General features: G+C 40.9%; 1 protein-coding gene across 9 annotated transcripts in view; it reads left to right on the forward strand.

Moving 5' to 3' along the window:
* The window catches only part of LOC104601410 (uncharacterized), a 40,714-nt gene that overhangs the window by 12,491 nt on the left and 5,952 nt on the right, over window positions 1-22,271 (forward strand). For 2 of the 9 annotated variants that reach the window (XM_088899342.1, XM_088899344.1), the window contains one exon: window positions 4,112-4,343. The exons of the other annotated variants lie outside the window; for them this stretch is intronic. The gene's annotated coding sequence lies outside the window, so the exon portion shown is untranslated. The remainder of the gene's footprint in view (window positions 1-4,111; window positions 4,344-22,271) is intronic. 9 annotated transcript variants of the gene reach the window in all.

Here is a 22,271-nt window from a genome sequence, read left to right on the forward strand (position 1 = left end):
TAAGATCATTGCTAAAGTTCTGGCTGGTCGGTTGAAGATCGTATTGCCCTTTGTTATCTCTCAGAACCAAGGAGCCTTTGTAGAAGGGAGACAAATAGTGGACCAAATCTTAGTGGCAAATGAGTGTGTGGCAGCTAAGAAAAAACAAGGTAGCAAAGGTTTGATTTGTAAATTGAACCTAGAAAAAGCTTATGATATGGTGGATTGGTCCTTCCTGTTGAATCTCATGGAAAAGATGGGTTTAGGTGAAAGATGGAGACTGTGGATCAAAGGATGTATTAGCTCGGCACATTTTTCTATCCTTCTAAATGGGGTAGCAAAGGACTTCTTCCCAGCTAAAAGGGGACTAAGATAGGGTGATCCCTTATCCCCGTTCTTATTTACCTTTGTTGCTGAGGTTTTGACTAGACAAATCATCAAGGTTGATGAAGAAAATCAGTTTAAAGGTTGGAGGATTGGTAATTCAGAAGTAGTGGTGTCTCACCTACAATTTGCTGATGATACAATCATTTTCTGTGAGAGTTGTGATGAATCCAATTTGAAGAATCTAAAAAATTTGATGGATAAGTTTCAACAGGCCTCCAAACTTAAAGTAAATTGGGGAAAAAGTTTGTGTAGCTGGAATAAATCTAGAGGAAGGGGACATCCAAGCCATGGTAAACTTGCTAGGTTGTGAAGTGAAAATATGGCCTCTAGAATACCTAGGTATGCCCTTGGGGGGTAACCCGAAGCCAGTTTTAGAGGGATTCACAAAGAAGCTGGCAATGTGGAAGAGAAATTATATTTCCTTTGGGGGAAGAATCACCTTGATAAAATCCACCCTAGCAAACTTGCCCATCTATTTCCTCTCCACCTTTAAGGTCCCGATGAAGATAGCAAGGAAGTTGGAGAAGATAATGAGGGATTTTTTGTGGGAACTTGGTGATGAAAAGAATGATCATTTAGTGAAGTGAGAGCAAGTCTGCAAACCTAAGGAGCAAGGTGGCCTAGGCATTGGGAACATCTTAAAGAAAAATACGGTCCTCCTAGGGAAATGGCTATGGAGATTCCCTTGTGAAGAAGATAGGCTGTGGCACATGGTCATTAAAAGCATTCATGGTGAAGTAGAAAACGGCTGGGATGCAAAACTTGCATCCAATGGAGCTCCAAATTCCCCTTGGAAGGCAATCCTTGAGGTACTACCAACCTCTCTTCAATTTATCAGGTTTGATGTTGGGTGTGGCAATAAAGTTTTATTCTGGGAAGACCTTTGGGTTGGGGATTTACCTTTTATGCTTAAATTCCCGGACCTCTACTCTTTATCAAACCTTAAAAACAAACCTATTGCTAGGGTTGGCATGCTTTCAGACTTGGGCATATCTTGGGACTTTGGCTTCAAAAGGGGGTTAAGGGAAAATGAATGTGTGTCCCTATTGCCTTTGTTATCAACACTCGAGAAGGTCTACTTAGACATTAGACCAAGTTACAGTTGATAGTAGGGTTTGGTCCCCAACTCCTGATGGTTTATTCTCTTGTGCCTCTTTCTTCGGTTTGCTCACTCACTCTGACCCTTTGGGGGTGAACTTCCCTGTGAGAGAAATCTAGTGTAAACCGATCCCTCCTAAAGTACAAGCCTTCTGTTGGGAAGTGTTCCTAGGGAAGGTAAACACTTGTGATGTGCTACAGAAAAGAAGGCCAAACAAATGCCTCTCCCCTCATGTGTGTGTCCTTTGTAAGGATTGTGGTGAAACCCTACCCCATTTACTGTTATCCTGCTCTTTTGTTTCTTGGATTTGGGGAATTGTTTGTTCTCTCTTTGGATGTAGATGGGCTCCCCCACAGGATGTGGTAAGTCTATTCAGTCCTTCCTTCATGAGGCAGCAGAAGAAAAGAGGAAAGTGCTTATGGAAAGCAGCAAGAGCTGCTGTGGTATGGACTATATGGGAGGAAAGAAACCAAAGACTCTTCTCGGAAAAAAGTAAAACAAAGGATGAAGTCATTGAAACCATAAAAATCAGAACTGCACATTGGGTGATAACCATGAAACTTTTCAAAAACATCTCCATGAATGACATTCTAAGAAACTGGACTGAAGTAGCACAGACAGATGAGCGGAATGGAAGCCACCTGCAATGAACAAATTAAAACTAAATTTTGATGGGAGTTCTCTTGGTAACCCGGGAAGGGCAGGCATAGGGGGTGTGATAAGAAATCATCTAGGTGAAGTTGTGGCACTCTTCTCAGGACCAATAGGTACTGGTGACTCAATACAGGCTGAATCTCTGGCTCTTCTTCAAGGCTTAAAGATGGCTGAGCAGATTGGAACAACAGACTTAGAAATAGGAGACTCACTACTGGTCATCTCTTGGGCTAAAAACATCACGCCAGTACCTTGGAAGCTCAAATTTATCTACAGAGAAATTGACACAATTGCAAGGAGGTTCAACTCTCAGTTTGGTTGGGTTAGAAGGACTGCAAATGGGTCGGCAGATACCCTAGCAAAACAGGGGGAAAATAGACCTACCTTGTACTGGGCTGAACTATAACTGTTTTGTCGTGTTTGTAGACTGGGTTATAGATTGGGTTAATGCATTACTGCAACCTATATCTATTGTAATTCAATACTTCTCTGTTATTAATAAGTCTTTTTACTGATAAAAAAAAGAATCTGTTTGGAAATAAACTTGGTTTTACAAATCCTAGTTGGACATGTTGTGGTGTGAATGTCATTTATGATCTTAAGAATTTCAATGCATATAATTCCAAATGAAGATGACGATAATTATTAACATATTCCGAAGCTGTTATAAAGTAGTACTTTTTTTGATAATCAACCCTAATAGAGTAGTTTAAGTTGTTTTCATAGAAATTTTAGGCAGTTAAAAATAGAAGACATGTGGGTAATATCAGAATTTTCTTGTTGAAGTATTGTAAAAGTTATGGTCCATTAGAAGCATTATTATATCCTTGAAAATAGTTGTTTATATTTGTAGAGACGATAAACATGCACATCTAAATGATTGCATCTCTATAAAATCAAAATACTGTTTTGGCTAAGGAGGTAAAACCAACAGACAAAACTACTTGGTGACATTTTGGTTTCAAATGTTGTTTTCTATGAAATCTATGTTTTAGATATGGATGAGCTTTTATATGCTATTGTTTTTTCCTCTTTTCTAGCAATATAATAAAGCATACTTAGGTATTCTTTGAGTAATGAATTATAATTCAATCATCAAAATAAATAAATAAACCAACAAATAAATAGATAAATAAATAAATAAAGCACACCTAGGTACCAACTAGTAATCTTGAACCTATTGCTCGTGTGACCAAGGAGCCATTTTGATAACAGCTGAAGTTACTAAACTGGAAGACTTGTTCCTTTGTCTTCTGGTGGATAAAACAGTTAAATAATCAAATAATCAAGCGTTGTCAAAATCTTATGATTTACAATATGATTCACCATTTGAATCATGAATCCCAGGGGTTTTGATTTCAATCTTATGCCTGAATCTTTTTATGCAAAAACCTTACAATTTTTGTTTGAATGCTACGCTTTGATCCATAAATCTTATGATTTATATGATTCCTGCAATTCACTGTGATTCAAATGAATTCAATTAAGGATTAGTTCTTCTTCTTCTTTCACTCAATCACTTACTGTTGAATTTTTACAAGTTGATGTTCATGAAGCACTGCTGACATTATCGTTTATACAGATGATGCCAGTAGCCATATGGTCAAATTTCAATCCATAATTAGAAAACCCTAGATTCTGGTGGGGTATGATTTAAGAGTTATTTTGAAGCAAGTTGCTTAATGATTTGATCCATTTACTATTGTTTGTTGGTTTCACATCAAGAAATCGGGAAAAATACAGATCTGTTTGGTGTGGTTGTTTCTCCCTCCTGCATGGTTCTTTATGATTAGGATCACGTGTACTTAATCTGAAATACTTTTTTGAAGTAGAAAGGAAGTGGTCTTGCAATTTTTGGATGCAGCGTTAATATCTTACAATTTTTTATTGCTCTCTGTTTTACCACCCAACCTGAATGGAGGGGTTTTTGGCTTCTTTTTAGTGATAAGTAATGAATAAATTTAATAAATTAGATGTTCAAAACTGATACAGGCATCCCTTGGAGAGGTGCGAGCTGCAGCCTTCCCCAAATAGACTACATTACAAACAAAGTGATTAACGAGTTACAGCTGAGCCCAGAACAATTGTTCCCTGCTTGCCCCTTGCTTGGCTAACCAATCAGCTAGAGTATGGAGAATTTGGTCAAATGTTTTGCAAACTGCACCCCTTGTAAGGCAGTTAATAGTTCTGCCTTGGTGGAGTCCCCAATCCCTAAAGGACCTGAGTAATAGAATATTACCTCTCCCCATTCATTGCTGATTTTGGACTATTGTTTTTAATGATTAGATAGTGAATGGATCATAGTTGGATTGGTCCAATGTTTTCATTAGGGTTGCCGTAAACATTGGGTGTATGATTTATTTTGGTTCTGTGCAAGATTGTTGTTAGATCTGTTTTGCTTGGTGAGGGTGTTGTGGCTGTTTATTAGTTTTGCAGACCTGGTTTCTTCCAAGCCAAGAGGGGCTTAAGGCAAGGATACCTGATTTCTTCTTTCCTTTTCATCCTAATTATAGAAGTGTCAAGTTTGATGATTGCAAGGGATGGTATGGAGAATTTGGTCAAAGGTTGGAGAGTGGGAAGCCAGAGGGTGGTGGTCTCCCATTTATCTTGGTTATACTGTGGTAGACTGTTATGGACGCATTCCTTGGAAAGACGTACCATATGGACGCATTCCTCGGAAAGACGTACATCGCCGCCGGCAGCAACAGGAACCTGACCCACCGCCAGATTAGATTAGATCATCTTGCTTGTTCTTATCTTATTCTATTTCTCTTATCTTATCTTGTTAGTAAGTTATCAGATTAGGATTAGTTTATCTTATTATCAGATTAGGATTAGTTTATCTTGTTATCAGATTAGGATTAGTTTATCTTGTTATCAGATTAGGATTAGTTTATCTTATTATCAGATTAGGATTAGCTTATCTTATCCTAGCAAGATAGAATTGGAAGTCTCCCTATTCAGCAAGGAGACTCCCTAAGATTAGGACTCTTGTAATCTCCTATTTAAGGAGACACCATTATTGAATGAGGATATCGAATATTCAGTCAAGAAAGAGAGTAAAGGAGAGTTAGGTGATCTCTTGAACAAATCACCATTAGGGCGCCTAGATAGGTCCATCAAGAGCAGGGAGGAACAAGGGAAAACAGAGGGTTTTCCCCGTGGACCGACCCGTGACGAGATCCTATTCGCGGGCCCATAACATAGACTCAACCTTGTTCTATAAGGGAAAACTAATGCTTCCACTGAAATTGGTCCACCACCAAGAATTCCTCAAGTTATTCCACAGTTCAGCCATCAATGGTCACTTAGGGGTTCTTCGCACTTATAAACACCTCTTATCACATTACTATTGGAAGGGGATGAAGAAGATGATCGAAGATTATGTGGCTTCTTGTGACATATGTCAACAACAGAAATATTCAACTCAGTCCCTGACAGATCTGCCCCAACCCCTAGCTATTTTGAAGAAGGTTTGGGACCACATCACTATGGATTTTATCACCAACCTACAAATCTGTAATTCTTGTTATTGTGACAGATTAAGCAAATATTCCCATTTTATTGCTTTGCCCCATCTTTTACTGTAGCCTTTGCGGCAAGAGCCTATGTTAAGGATGTGGCTAAGTTACATGGAACTCCCATCTCCATTCTTACATATTGGAACCCATTCTTCATGAGCAGGTTTTGGGAAGAATACTTTTTGTTCCAAGGGGTCCAATTGAGCTACTCAACCAACTATCATCCCCAAATAGACGGGCAGATTGAAGTTGTCAACCGTTGTTTGGAGACATACCTAATATGCTTCATTGGGGAAAGATAGAAAGAAGAAAAAAGGGGGGACCTCGAAGGATGAAAGGGTTTGGGTTGTGGCAAGATTTGAGGATGGAAGGAAGATTTTAATGTTTGAAGGTGGAGAACCCAAGGAATTTGGGAAGGCTAACCTGCATAAAGAAGGCCAGTAGTTGGAAGGAACGTCTGAGCTTGAAGAAGAAGTGGTTGCTCAAGCTCATATAATCAACCAAGGGCGGGAAGGTGTTCCATCGAACCAGAGTTTGTTGTTTGAGATCTAGTTTTTAGAACCTCATTTAGATGTTGGAAGAATAATATTGAGTTGTGAAGAAGCCACAACTAGGGAATGAGGTAGAACTAACCAAAGGGGCTTTGTAGCGATGGCGAGAAGCATGGTGTAAGTACATGGAGTTAAATGTTATGGAACCTGCGATAAGGGTATGTGCACTGCTGGAACATAGGTGCAATTGCGTGTCTGATAACCAGAATCGCAAATCTACACTTAGAGCACAGAAACATTATGGTCTATGATGTGTGCAGAAATACTAAAGTCTGCAGCGTGCAAAGAACGCTCCAACAGGAGAGATCACATCATACAACAAACAAGCAAGCTTCTAGAAGGGGCAGTAGTTATAGATGTGCTCACATGAGGACTCTAAAAGACAGGAGTTCCTGATCCCGAGGGATTCTCATGGACATGTGGTGAAACCCCATGTCTCTTACTTGTTTGTTACCTAACAAATCTTTTGAAGGGGGTAGGAAGTCTGGCACAAAAAGAAAGAGAGGGGCGGAGGAGAAAGAAAAGGTATATAACAGAAAGAAAAAAACCAAAGATATTGGGGAGGACAAAACCGAGAAAGGGAGAATTAGGGGAGAAGGACTTAAGGGGTAAGGCAGTTCACACTCAGGAAGAAAACGGGGAGGTGGAAGGAAGACAGGTGCTAGAAGTGGGGAGGAGGAAGGTGGGCATAGAAGAGTTAGCAGAAAGACAGATTGAGGTAGGAAAATCATTGGGTCTGTTTTTCCTGGGAGGAAAAGAGGTGGTGAGAAAGGCCATTGATCAGTACGAAAGGTCTAGAAGGGAGGAACAAGAAAAGAGGGCGACTGGGGGGAACTCTGAAGAAACAGGGGAAGAGGGAGTGCGAAGAATAGCAGGGTCGACAGAAGAGGAATAAAAGGTGAGTTCGAAGGTGAGGGGGGGGGGCTTCTGGGGAGTGAAGCTGTTATCCTAGAATGTGAGGGGGTTGAGAGATGGGAAGAGGAGAGAGGTGGTCAGGAATCTGTTAAGGAAACATAGTCCTGATGTGGTTCTGATACAGGAAACTAAGCTGGAGCATTTTGGTTTAAGGATGATGAACGAGATTTGGGGGTCAGAGGAGAGTGGACTGATCTGGATGCACTGGTCTGGATGCACTGGGTCTGTCAGGGGGTATGGTGGTATTTTGGGATTCGAGTAGCCACGGCTGGTAGCCATGGACAGTGTATTGATAGTTGATCATCTGAAATCTAGAGGTTTTAGCATGGCTAACGGGTGCAGTCTATGTGAGGGGCAGGAAGAGGATGCTATTCACTTCATATCCTGTAAGTTCTCAAGTTTCTTATGGAAGTGTTCACATCTATGTTCAGGGTCTCAGGCTTTCGCTCAACTTCAACAGCAGAGATTTTCTCCACTTGGCCCAGGCTGAGTGGGAGTAAGAAGGTAAAATTGCTATGGAGTTGTATCCCATTTGCAATCTACTGGAACATTTGGAAGGAGAGGAACAGAAGGATCTTCGAAGATAAAGCCTGCAACTTAGACAAGATGGTTGCAGTTGTGGGCAGATCAGTGATAGACTGATTGCTGATTGATTCTTCCATAGTTCAGTCAAGTAGAAAGAGAAGACTTTGGTTTTAGATTAGGAGAAATCCTGGATTTTCAGATATGTATTGTGGAGAATGCTCTCTAATCTGAATAAAATGCTTTGGGATTGTTGGTCTTTGTATTCGGGTGATGACTTATCATCCCCTGCTGTAACTTCTTTTTCCCTTTAATAAAATTTTTAATTTTTACTTATCAAACAAAAAAAAAAAAACAAATCTTATCCACTTTCGCACAACAGAAAAATTTCCTTGGTCTCTCCTTGATTTTCCTCTCAAACCCTAGCCTTTTATCTATATAAGTAGGAGAGGCTCAAAGCCTTTGAGGAAGAGAGAGGACCCTACTGGACTCCCACATAAGACACCACTGAGTTTTTCGGCAACCTCTTTCTCTATTTTCCTCTCTCTTACACCACCATTCTCTCTAGGCCTTCGGAGGCATGGCCACTGCAATCATGGACTCCATGGTTCCAACACATGGATAGCATCCTGCTTGGTTCAAGAGCTCTAGATATTGTTGCTTGTTTGAAAATTGAGGTGAGTTCAAATTCCTTAGTTCCCTTAGAGATGTTGGAAGACACCAATAAGGAAGGGGAGGGGAGGGGAGTTAGAGTTGAAGAAGACGAAGGCAGGGGAAGCAAAGTGAAGAGAAAATTTTCTAATATGGAAGACAGGAGTGAGCACTAGCAAAGGGTTTATAAAAGAAAAAGAAGAGCTATTTATTTAGGAGGTGAAGGAGCTGGTGTTGAGAGTGGGGAAGTGAGAGAGCATGAGGGATTGGGGGAGGAAATAAGGGAGGAAGGAGAGATGATAAAGAGTCACAAAGGAGAGGAAGTCTCAAGAGAGGAAGGCACTAGAGAGGGAAGAGTGAGTGTTGAAGGATTAGTGGAGAGACAGGTGAAGGTGGGAAAATCTCTCGGTTTATTTATTTATTTAGTTATTTTGGATGGGGAGAGAGTGGTTAGAAGGGAAATTGAGAATTTTGAAAGGAGCAAGAGAAAAGAACTAAAGAAGAGACAAAAAGATAATAAGAATGGGATTATCTTTTATGATTCTATACATCAAAATTTATAGCACTCTCTAGGATACAAACTAGGTAACAAATCTCCCTAAATAAGGAAAAATAAAACTGATTTCTAAAAATATTTGTACAGCTTACAAACCTCTCAACTATCTAAAATAGCACATAATCAAATATAATACATAATTACCGAAATCTTCCAACACTCCCCCTCAAGCTGGCATGAATATATCACTCATGGAAAGCTTGCTAACTAAGTTCTCATACTACGCCCTAGGAAGCCCTTTGGTGAGAATGTCTGCTACTTGGCTCGTGGTGGGTATGTAGGACATGCATATCACACCACTGTCTATCTTCTCCTTGATGAAATGTTTATCCACTTCTACATGCTTTGTTCTGTCATGTAGAACTGGATTATGAGCTATGGAAATAGCTGCCTTGTTATCACAATAGACTTTAATAGGTGTTGGTGTAGGAACCTTCAATTCTTCTAGGAGCCTTTTGATCCCTAACACTTCACAAAAGCCATGTGCAACAGAGCGGAATTCTGCCTCTGCACTACTCCTTGCTACAATACTCTGTTTTTTGCTCCTCCAGGTGACCAAATTCCCTCCTACCAAAGTGCAGTAACCTGAAGTAGATCTTCTATCATTTATATTACCTGCCCAATCTGCATCTGTGTAGACTTTGACTTGGAGATGACCCATATTTTTGAACAAGAGTCCTTTCCCCGGAGTTCCTTTCAGGTATCTCAAAATCCTGAACACAGCTTCAAAGTGAGTAGGTCCAGGTGAATGCATAAACTGACTTACTACACTTACTGCAAAGGCTATGTCAGGTCTTGTGTGCGACAAATAGATTAGTCTTCCAATTAATCTTTGGTAACGTTCTCGATCAACCACCTCATTTGCTGTTGCTGCTTTTAACTTCATATTTGGGTCCATTGGAGTTTCTGCAACTTTACAACCTGTCATCCCTGTCTCCTTGAGCAAATCAAGAATGTATTTGCGTTGGTTGACAAAGATTCCCTCCTTGGACCTTGCAAACTCCATTCCGAGAAAATATTTAAGTTTTCCCAGGTCTTTAATGTCAAATTCAGCCTCAAGCTTATTCTTCAACTTGTTAATTTCAAATAAATCATCTCCAGTCATGATAATATCGTCTACATACACTATCAAAATAGCTATTTTACCTTCGGTGGAGTGCTTGAAAAATAAAGTATGATCTGCTTGACTTTGTGAGAAGTCGTGCCACGTTACTACATCCCCAAATCGTTCAAACCAATCTCTTGGTGATTGCTTTAGCCCATATAGGGATTTTTTTTAACCTGCAAACTTTGCCTCTTCCAAGACTTTCTTCAAATCCTGGTGGTAGGTCCATATATACTTCTCCCTTTAGGTCTCCATTCAAGAAGGCATTCTTGACATCGAACTGACAAAGTGGCCAGTTAAAATTAACTGCAAGAGAAAGAAGTATTTTGATAGAGTTAATTTTAGCAACGGGAGCAAAAGTCTCTTGGTAGTCTATACCATGAGTTTGGGTAAATCCTTTTGCTACGAGTCTTGCTTTGTATCTCTCCACACTTCTGTCAGCCTTGCACTTCACTGTAAACACCCATTTGCACCCGACTGTCTTCTTGTCATGGGGTAGATCAGTAATATTCCATGTATTACTTTTCCTAAGAGCATTCATCTCTTCCATCACAGCTAACCTCCACTTCGGATCATCTAATGCTTCCTGAACAGTTCTTGGCACATACAGATTAGAAATCCTAGACACAAATGCTTTATGAGTATGTGATAATTTCTCATATGACAAGTATTTTGCAATAGGATGTTTTGTGCAAGCTCGGGTACCTTTTCTTAATGCAATCGGAATGTCAAGATCTGAAGAGGACAGATTTGGAAAAGACGGAATAGGAGTAGAAGAAGGATTACTCTGAGTTGTAGGACCTTCACTCGGTAAATTGGATTGGACTTCTGTTGTAGGAACAACTGGAACAGTAGTACTTTTGTGAAACCTCTTCCTGGTATAAAACTGAAGCTCAAGATGAGGATTGTGATCCGTTTGAAGTACTTCTCCCCCTGTCTCTGATAATGTAGTATCTGGCAAATTTAGATTAAGAGTACTATCACTAGGTTCTATTCTTTCAACAATTGTTTCCGAAACTTGCTTATCAGAATTAATCAAAGGTATAAATTCTTCTAGAATAGGTAAAGTTTCCCAAAAATTATCTTCCTTACTTATGTTCTCCCCCTAAAGAGAATTTTTTTGAAAGAAAGGTTGGTCCTCAACAAAGTGTACATCCATACTCTCAAAAAATTTCTTTGTAACTGTATTAAAGCATTTGTACCCTTTTTTATTAGATGCATAACCAAGAAACACACATTTTTCAGCTTTTGGATCCAGTTTTGACCGAAAAACATTTGGTATATACACAACAGACACAACCAAACACTTTTAAAGGAAGATTCGTGGTTATTCGAGATGTGGGAAAACAATTTTTCAGATTCTGTAAAGGAGTTTCATATTTTAAAACTCGAGATGGCATTCTATTTATCAGGTAACATGCAGTTAGGAGAGCATTTCCCCAGAGATATTTAGGTACATTCATAGAAAACATGATGGCTCTAGCTACCTCAAGAAGGTGCCTATTTTTTCTTTCAGCAATCCCATTCTGTTGTGGTGTGTCACGAGAAGATGATTGATGGATAATACCTTTTTCGGTCAGAAATGCTCCTAAGTATTTGTTAAAGTATTCAGTCCCATTATCTGATCTTAGAATACCAATTTTGGTTTGAAATTGATTTTCAATCATTAGGAAAAATTCTTTAAATCTTTGTTCAACCTCTGATTTTCTTTCCAACAAGTAAACCAAACATACCCTTGTATGCTCATCAATAAAAGTCACAAACCATTTTTTTCCAGAAAGAGTGTTAACCTTAGATGGACCCCAAACATCACTATGTAACAAATAAAATGGTTTTGAAGCAAAATAAGGTTTTATTGGAAATAAAACACGATGATCTTTAGCCAAATGACAAGCCTCACAATGAAGTATTGACCAATCAATTCCTTTAAACATTTTAGGAAACAAATGTTTGAGATATGGAAGACTAGGATGCCCTAATCTTCTATGCCATAATATAACTTGATCACAGACAGAGATTGAACTTGTACTACTTAAACCATGAACTTTTTTATTACCAATAGTGGTTTCATCAAAGTAGTAAAGTCCATTTATCTCTCTAGCAGTTCCAATCGTCTTCCCTGAGTTCTAGTCCTGAAAAACACAAGTGGAAGGAAGAAAAAGAATGGAGCAGTTAGTATCTTTAGACAATCTGCTGACCGAAAGAAGATTGCAGGCAAGTTTTGGAACATGTAAAACAGATTTCAGAGTAATTTTTTTCTGAAATTTTAATGTTTCCTTTGCCTGCAATAGATGAAAGACTACCATCAGCTATTCTCACTTTTTCAATACCAGAACAAGGATAATAGGAACTAAATAAATTAGAGCAGCTTGTCATATGATCGGAGGCCCCTGAATCTATGATCCAAGGACTGGATTTTCCTAGAATTGAGAGTGCCAGAGAATTGCTACCTGTTTGTGCCATAGACCCGACAGGAGTATTAGGTGACGAATAGGATTTTAGTAGTTTAAGAAGGTGATCTATTTGCTCTTTACTAAATGGAGATGATTCAGCCTTGTTTGCTGTAGGTATATTCTATTCACCGGGTTTGTTCGCCCTGCCATTGGATGGTCTCCCGTGCAGTTTGTAGCCATTCTCTCGGGTATGGCGAGGTTTCCCACAGTAATCACAGCGCAGGTTATTCTTGTCTCCAACCCGCTGATTTTGGGATGACCTTTGACTGACTTGGGCCTCGAAAATAATCAGGGCTGACCCTTCCACAGGTCCGGTTGTACCTGCAACCTTCTTTCCAAGCATCACTTGTCTCCGACTTTCTTCTCTACGTACTTCTGCAAATACCTCACCGATTGGGGGCATAGGGTTTCTTCCAATAATTCGTCCATGAACCTCATCGAATTCAACGTTTAATCTTGCAAGAAACTTGATGACTCAGCCAACATTCACCATCTTCTTGTAATAATTGTAGTCATCGGGTGACTTCCACTTGTAATCGTTGAATAAGTCCAGGTCCTGCCAAATTCTCTTAAGAGATTTAAAATACTTAGTCACAGAGTTCTCACCTTGGCGAATATCTCCGAGTTGTAGAGTTAACTCGTAGTACATCTGTGAGACATTGTCCCATAATTCCTTGGCTGTAGAATAGCAGAGATAATTTGCTCCTATCTCTTCAGTCATGGAGTTAACCAACCACGTCATCACCATGGAATTTTCAGCATCCCAAACAGCATAGGCTGGATCCTTCACATCAGGCTTCTTCGTGTCTCCTGTGATATAGCCAATTTTCCCTCTCCCTCTGAGATACATGTGAACAAATTGTGACCACCGGAGAAAGTTGTCACCATTTAGTCGGATTGTAGTGATCTGAATAGGGTGATTTTCAGGCAGATTCTGGACAATCTGGGGCTCAAGCTGAGAAGGCTGAGGAGTCTGATAACTTGACGTGACTTTGGACATTTTTTAGGGACAGAAACGCAGAAACAAACCCTAGGTCTTTTCTGCTCTGATACCATAAAGAAGAGACAGAAAGATAATAAGAATGGGATTATCTTTTATGATTCTGTACATCAAAATTTATACCTCTCTCTAGGATACAAACTAGGTAACAAATCTCCCTAAATAAGGAAAAATAAAACTGATTTCTAAAAATATTTGTACAGCTCACAAACCTCTCAACTATCTAAAATAGCACATAATCAAATATAATACATAATTACCAAAATCTTCCAACAAGAACATAACAAGAAAAAAATTGTAGGGGAGGGGGGTAAGCTGTGGGAGGAAGGATAAGGGTGGGAGGAGGATTTTGTAGAGGAAGAGTGAAGGGAGTTGCCAGAAGTAAAAAGAGAGGAGGGATAGAGTGATAGGATCCTGGACCAGCACAACAGTATGCAGACAACAACCAAATCCCAGGCCCAACAACCTCCAAATCTGATCACTGAAGGCAGCAGCTCAGGAAGAGTATCCCGTGTAGTCCAGCCCATCAAGTTCGTCTACACCAGGAGGTCACATCAACATAACTAACTTGATAGTCCCATTTGCATGGAGGCAGCTTGACAGTAGCCTGTTTTGATTCAATATAAATAGCATGAGGAACCCTACGAGTGCATGGAAAATATCTTAATCACTATTCCGCTTCTTCCATTTCAGGAGGAAGAGCTCCCTCGAAGAAGCTCATTAGAAGTGTTCTTATCAGTAGGATGTAGAAATTGGAAATGAGACTGCTATCTTGGGATGCTAGGGGTCTAAGAGAAGGAAGAGTAAGGGTATTGGTGAGGAATGTGGTGAGGAAATTCAACCCAGATGTGGTGTTGCTGCAAGACACAAAGATGGAAACATTTGATTTAGGACTGAAAAATGAAATCTAGGGTCAAGAACTTAGTGAGAAGAAGAGGAATCAGTCATCCATCTTTTCATTTCTTGTGAAATTTCTGGTTTCTTTTGGAAACTCTTCACAATACTATTTGGGGTCAGGAACTTTCAGCCAAGGCCTCCTGTAGAGATTTTTTCTATATGGCCATGGCTTAAGAGGTTGTAAGATGGCCATGGTAATTTGGAGCTGCTTACCATTTTCCATATTCTGGAATATTTGGAAGGAGAAAATTAGAAGACTTTTTGAAGATAGAGCATGGAATTTGGACAGACTGATGGCGGCTGTTGGCCAATCTGTCTCAGACTGGGTCTTGGTGATGCCTGAATTTGCACAAGTCAAGAAAGAAGATCTTTGAGACAGACTTTGGGAGGTGTTGGGATTACAAATTTGTACCTTGACGATTGGTTTTGATTTGTTTTTGTTTGCTCTTGATGTTGTTGAGTTGCTACTAGGTGTTGCCTTAACACCTATCAAGCTTGTAATTTTCTTTTTCCTTTTAATGAAAAAAAAAAACAGCCTAAACCATGGGCCAAGTGTTGGTACAATACCACTTACCACATTTCTACTGGTTTTACACCCTTTACAATGTTTTACGGTAGGGGGAACCACCAACTATACTACCATATGAGAAAGGATCTTCTACTATTGTTGAAGTAGTCACCCAACCATCCAATCGGGATGCCATCTTGAAGCTACTCAAAGAGCACCAGCACCAGGCCCAGCAAAGAGTGAAATTGATATATGATAAAAAACGCAAAGACGTTGAATATGAAATTGGGGACAATGTGTATCTGAAACTAATTCCCTTGCCGACAATCTTCCTTGGCCCAAAGAGTTTGGTAGAAACTAGCATCTCAGTATTTTGGTCCATTCCAGGTTATTGAGAAGATTGGCCAAGTGGCCTACAAACCGAACCTTCCCCCTTCTTTGAGAGTGCACTCTGTGTCTCTCTTAACGCCATGCACTGCATAAGCCACTGCATCCATTCCCACTCTTTCTTAGTTTTCTGGTGATGAACTATTGGTAGAACCAATGTTTTAAAAACCAACCCGGAGGTCGAACCGCTTTTGCCTCTAGGTCGTAGGTCACCGGTTCGACCGACTGGGTCGAATGGTTCATACCGTGCCACGTTAGTGTATATATATATTTATTTATTTATATACACACATATATATGTGTATAAATATATATTTTAGCAATAAATAATGTATAAATATGCTTTAGATATGTTATATGTATTATTTTACATTTAATATATGTTTTTTAATTCAGTTTTTAATTTTTTTATTTATAAAAAAATATTAGAAATTGCAATTTGAGGCCAAAAAAGGGATTTTTTTTGCGAAAATAGAGAGGCAAGGTGCCTAAGGCCTTGGGACGCATAGATCTCGAAAAGTTACCAAAATCAAGAAAAAATCACACCAATCAGACATCGGAGTGCAAAGTTATGGCCAACGAAAGTTTGTATGTATTCAATGTGCAAGCCGCGACCTGGTCACCGGGTTGAATGGGTCAATGGTCGAATTGGCTGGGTCGAACGATTCTTGACCAAGTCAATGGTTTTGGCCATCTGACAGTTCTTAATTGAACTGGACCTAGAATCCTGGCTGGGTGATGGTTTGAACGGTTTGACTGGCCAAGTCAACGGTGGGTTGAAAACATTGGGTAGAACCCCTACACGTAACAGATACGAGGTGGATCAAGAGTGGCCAACAAACAGTCAAACAAACCTTGGTTGTGGGGACTAACCTTCCTCCAAATGATGCTACATGGGAGGACTTCTCCAAGCTCTAGCAACAGTTTCCCCACATCAACCTTGAGGACAAGGTTGTTCTTAAGGGGGAGGGAACTATTAAGAACCAGGCCCTGGCCCATGCCTCGGCTAGCCCATTGACAACAGCCTAGGTCCATGGGTCATTCAGCTTAGGCACGCCATCAACCACTCCAGGCAAGGAAGTGCATACTATTCCTCCCATCAAGTTCATGTACTCCGAAAGGCTATCTCAGCAAATTTAGTTACTGAAGAATATTCTCATTGTAACCAAACATAAATAGCCAATAGAGCAACCATGAGGAGAGCAGAGTATTCCAATTGAATTATCCTCTTACCTCTTTCCTCTTTATTTCTTCTTCTTCTTCTTCCTCCATGTTATTTCCATTTTAGGAGGAATATTTGCCTAAAAGTAGCTCATTTACACCGTTCCTTATCAGGTTGGTAGGTTGGAAAGGGAAGTACTTATCATTAGGGGGAAGAATTGTATTAATTAAAAGTGTGTTATGGAAGTTGCCATTATATTATTTATCTTTGCTCAAAATTCCTTCATTAGTGGTAAATTTAATTGAGAAGATGCAAAAAGAGTTTCTTTGGGGGTATTAAAGGGGTTGAAAAGAAGTACCGTCTGGTGAAATGGAATTGGGTTTGTAGGGATAAAAAGGAAGAAGGCTTGGTAATAAGAAGAGTTAAGTTATTTAATAAGGCGCTTTTTGGGGAAGTAGTTATGGAGGTTTGGGATTGAAAGGGATGCTTTGTGGAGAAGGGTAGTGGCTTGTAAATATGGTGTGGTGGGTTTGGCTGGAATAGTAGGGAGGTGAAATCTTCTTATGGAGTATGTGTTCGGAAAGGAATAATGAGCTTTCAGTCAGCTTTTCTTGATTGTGTTTCCTTCAAGGCTATGGTTTGGCTATAAAATTTAGAAGACCACTTTTGGGTTGGGAGTTTGGGAATGTGGAGTTGCTCTCAGAATTACAATCGACTGAGGTGCAAGTGGATATAAGGGATCTAAGATGGTGGAAGGAATCCAATAATGGCATTTTTCTGTTAAATCATTTTACAAAGCCTTACTAAGGAATCAAGTGGAAAGATTGGAAGTGAAAGGAGTTTGGTGGAAGCATTTGCTTGGTTAGTGGCTTTACTTATGTGAGGTTGCTGAGGAGAATGTGCTACGTCTATGTTTTGGTTGTCCCTTCTTGAAATTCATTTGGTTTTTTCTTTGGTCTTTTCAAAGTTAATATGGTGGAACCAAGGACCTTGGTGGACATTTTTGCTTGTAGGCCTACAATGAGAGGAAATATCAATGCAAAGATAACTTGGAGTTATATACCTTTTGTCATTTGTTGGCAAGTGTGGAAAGAAAGAAATAGAAGGATTTTTGAAGACAAGGATTGAGGAGGAGATCTCTTGAATGGGACTACTTGTGGTGGGTATGATTCCCTTGAATGGGATTACTTGTGGTGGGTCCTAAAGTCCCTAGGTTTCTTTGAGGACTGGTGTCAGATGATTCAATTTTGTGTCTCCACTGCCAAAATTTTCCATCCTTGTTAATGGTACTCCTGAGGGCCGATTTGAATCCATGTGTGGTCTTCAACAAGGGAATTCCATCTCTCTTTATTTGTTTGTCTTAGCCATGGAGGGGCTATCTAGGATGACTGGGAAACTAAATGAGGAGAACAAATTGAAGGGAATTACTATGGCCAGAGGAACTCCAGCTATTTTACATCTCCTCTTTGTGGATGATGTCCTTTTGTTTGGTAAAGCAAACCAGGAGGAGGCTGCTGATTTCAAAGACTTGCTGGAAGCATTTCAAAAACTCTCAAGTTTAAGAATCAACTTCCAAAAGTCAGGTTTCTACTTTAATAAAAAGAACCCTCATAAAGGAGCCTAGACGATTAGAAGGCAACTGAAAATGTCCCAAGAGGAGGGACAGGTGTGGGAAATCATTGAAAGAGTGGACAAGTGTGGGAAATCATTGAAAGAGTGTTTAAGGATGTGGAAGGGCAGCTGATATGGAGGAGGGAAGGGGAGGAAGGAAGAGAGGAGGGACAAGAATGAGGGTAGAGATGGAGAGGGTTACGGGGAGAAAGCAAGGAAGGAGGGAGGTAACAGTAAGGGGAGGAAAGTTGGAGAGGAAAGAACTGAGGTGGAACTAGAGGAGAGGAAGGAAAGGAAGGTGGACAGAGATGAAGGGGATTCTGTAGGAAGGGTAGGGGTGGTGGAATCGGTGAGAGAAGACACGATAGCAGAATTTGTAGGGAAGTTGGGCTGTAGGCTGGAGGATTTGAACGAGTTGAAAGAAAGCTTACAGAAGAGGAAGATGCAGATCATAACAAAGAAGAGGAGGTTGAGTGAAGTAGAGAGACTAAAGAGAGATGTAGACGGAGACAAGAAGCTCGAGGTAAAAGGAGATAGAAGGAAAGGGGGAAAGTAGCGGGTAGGTGGCAAGGGGTTTGTAAAAGAAGCGGAATGAAGATTCTTAGTTGGAATGTGAGGGGAATTGGGAGTGCGAAGAAGAGAGCAACAATAAAAGAGGTAATAAGACGGTGTGACCCAGACATTGTGCTGTTGCAAGAGTCTAAGAGAATGGAGTTTAGTGACAAATGGGCAAGGAGTGTATGGAAAGCCAGGGGGATTAGCTGGGTGGCGGCTCCATCGTGGGGTGCTTCCGGGGGGATTGTAACAATGTGGAAGAGGGATGTGGTTGAAGGGATGGAGGAGTTGATCAGAAAGTACTCGGTTTCCATGAAGTCTAAGCAGCAAGAGGATGATTATATGTGGGTGCTCACAAATGTTTACAGACCGAATGATTACAGAGAGAGAAAGGAGCTGTGGGAGGAACTGGCTGATGTTAGAGGTTTGTGGGATGGGCCTAGGTGCATGGGTGGGGACTTCAATGTGATAAGGTTCTCGGAAGAGTCCAATAAGATTAACCAGAGGGTGACAAAAAGCATGAGGAAGTTTAACAGTTTTGTGGATGCCTTTGAGCTTAAAGAGATTCCCCTAGCGCATAAGGCATTTACATGGTCAAATCTCCAATCTAGACCCATTTTCTCTAAGTTGGATAGATTCCTGTTCTCTTTGGATTGGGAAGAACATTGGGGAACCTTGGATGCTAGAGCTCTCCCAAGGGTGACCTTGGATCACTGGCCCATAGTGTTATGCAAGGAGGAAAGAAGGTGTGGAGGTCCTACCCCCTTTAGATTTGAAAATATGTGGTTACTGCATCCAGGGTTTACTAACAAAGTGAGGGAATGGTGGCATGAGTGTAACCCGTCGGTGGAGTGGGAGGGGATAAAATTCCATAAGAAACTACAATTCTTGAAAGCAAGAATTAAGGAGTGGAACTTGATGGAGTTTGGGAGGACAGAAGAAAGAAAGGGAGACTTGATGAAGAAGATTGAAAGCCTTGACTTTAAAGAGGAAAGGGGAGAATTTGGAGAGGAAGACAATGACCTCAGGAGAGAATTGAGAAGACAGTTAGAGGATTGCCTGCACAAGGAGGAAATTAGCTGGAGGCAAAAATCTCGGTGTAAATGGCTGCAAGAGGGAGATAGAAACACTAGGTATTTCCACTCTCTAGCAGATGGCAGGAGAAGGAAGAACTTTATCTCCAAATTGGTAGTAGATGGAGTTGAGTTAGTACAGCAAGAGGAGATTGCCAGGGCCTGTGTGGAGCATTTCAAATCTATTCTAAGAAGGCCTGTGAGTAGAAGGGTGTGGGTAGAAGGTTTGGATTGGCCAGATGTAGGGGTGGAGAACAGGAGAAGGATGGAAAGAAACTTTAATATAGAAGAGATCAAGGAGGCTGTGTTTTCTATGGATAGAACAAAAGCTCCAGGGCCGGATGGGTTTACAATGGCTTTTTATCAGGATTGTTGGGATATTTTGAAAGATGATCTCTTGCGGGTGTTTGAGGAGTTTTTTAGGAGAGGAATTGTCAATCCGGGTGTGAACTCTACATTTATAGCCTTAATTCTCAAAAAGAAAGATGCATCCCACCCGAAGGATTTTAGGCCAATAAGCTTGGTGAATAGCTTGTACAAGATCATTGCAAAAGTGTTGTCTTTGAGGCTGAAGAAGGTAATGCCGGATATCATTGAACACTATCAAGGAGCTTTTGTGAGTGGAAGACAAATTACAGACCAGATTTTAACTGCTAATGAGAGTGTGGAGAACTTTAAGAGGGATAAGAAGAAGGGAGTGGTCTGTAAGTTGGACTTGGAAAAGGCTTATGACTTGGTGGACTGGGAGTTCTTGAGGAAAGTTTTAACCAAATTCGGGTTTGGGGCTAGATGGTGTAAGTGGATAATGGGCTGTCCGGAATTGTCATTATTCAGTGCTAGTGAACGGGACAATGGTAGATTTCTTTCCAGCCAGTAGGGGTATAAGACAAGGAGACCCCCTTTCTCCTTTCTTGTTCATTTTAATTGCGGAGGTTTTGGGGAAATTGATTCACAGAGCAGATTCTAGGGGGCTCATTAGAGGCTAGAGGGTTGGGAGGATGGAAACCCCCCTCAACACATTTACAGTTTGCTGATGACACGATTCTGTTTTGTGAAGGTGGTAATGTGAGGTTTATCAGGAATTTAAAGTCGGTGATACAACTGTTTGAGCAACTATCCAATTTGAAGGTTAACCTTGGGAAAAGCTGTGTAGTGGGGGTGAATTTGGAGGAGGGAGAGATCAGGGAGAGTGCTGAAGTGCTGGGGTGTGAAGTCACGGGGTGGCCTCTGAACTATTTAGGATTACCATTAGGTGATAATCCCAAGAGAGAGAGCTTCTGGAACCCGGTGATGGAAAGGTTTGAAAAAAGATTGGTATCCTGGAAAAAGAATTACCTCTCTCTTGGCGGGAGAATTACATTAATTAAGGCCACGCTTGCTAACTTACCCATCTTCTTCATGTCGGTGTTTAAAATCCCAGTGAAGATTGCTAACAGATTAGAGAAGTTAATGAGAGATTTCCTGTGGGAGATGGGAGAAGAGAAGAGGGATCATAGAGTTAGCTGGGAAATAGTGTGCAGGAGTAAGTCGTGTGGTGGTTTGGGGCTTGGGAGTATTAGGAGAAGGAATATGACTCTGATGGGGAAGTGGCTGTGGAGGTTTCCTATGGAGAAGGAGAAGCTATGGGCTAGAATAATGGCAAGTATTCATGGGCTGGAGCACAACGGATGGGACGCTGGAATCAGAGCTAGGATCACAAGCAACTCTCCTTGGAAAGCCATTCATGATCTGCTTCTAGTTTTCATTCCTAATATCAGGTATGACTTGAATTCCGGTAACTCCATAAAATTTTGGGAACAAACCTGGGTGGGGAGCGCCCCTCTAAAGGATCAGTTTCCGTCTTTGTACGCTCTTTCTGATTTGAAAAATGAGCCGATCTCGTCTTTCACCACCCTGTCCTCTTCCGCTTTTGGGATCGGGTGGAACTTGGGTCTAAGAAGGGATTTGAGGGATTCAGACTTCGACTGTATTTCGAGCCTTCTTGCACTTCTTGATAACGTTGTCTTAGACCCCACTAGGGCGGATTCTAGAATTTGGACACCTAACCCCAATGGCATTTTCTCTTGCGCTTCGTTCTTCAAAGTCTTAAGTCAGTCCACCAGTCCTACCCTGTCCCCTTTTCCTGTTGGTGAGGTTTGGTGTAGAGCTATACCTCCTTGGGTTGGTAGTTTTTGTTGGGAAGCCTATCTGGAAAGAATCAACACTGGTGATCTACTCCAAAAGAAAAGACCCAATACTTGCTTGTCACCTCAGTGGTGTATTCTGTGTAAAGCAGATGGGGAGACTGGTTTTCACCTAATGGTGTCGTGCCACTTCGTGAGGTCATTGTGGGATTGGGCTTTCTCCTTATTTGGATGCAGCTGGAATCCCCCATCAGACATGCAGGGCCTTTTCGCCCCCTCCTTCTTCAGGTGGCGATTAAAAAGGGGAAGGACAATGTGGAGAGGACTAAGGGCTGCAGTATGTTGGACACTGTGGGAAGAAAGGAACTCTAGGATATTCTCAGAAACTCAGAGAGGGACAGCAGATTTGAAGGCTATCATACAGTTTAGGGCGGTACAGTGGCTGAAATCTCTGGAAATATTCACAGATTACACTGTGGATGACATGTTGAGGAAGTGGGGTGAAATTGCAAGTTGCACGCAGACCAAGTCAGTAATGAGTGTGGCTTGGACCCCCCCACGT

The sequence above is a fragment of the Nelumbo nucifera genome, chromosome 2 (genome assembly GCF_055504915.1).
Source record: "Nelumbo nucifera cultivar China Antique chromosome 2, China Antique-T2T, whole genome shotgun sequence".
Taxonomy (NCBI): Eukaryota; Viridiplantae; Streptophyta; class Magnoliopsida; order Proteales; family Nelumbonaceae; genus Nelumbo; species Nelumbo nucifera.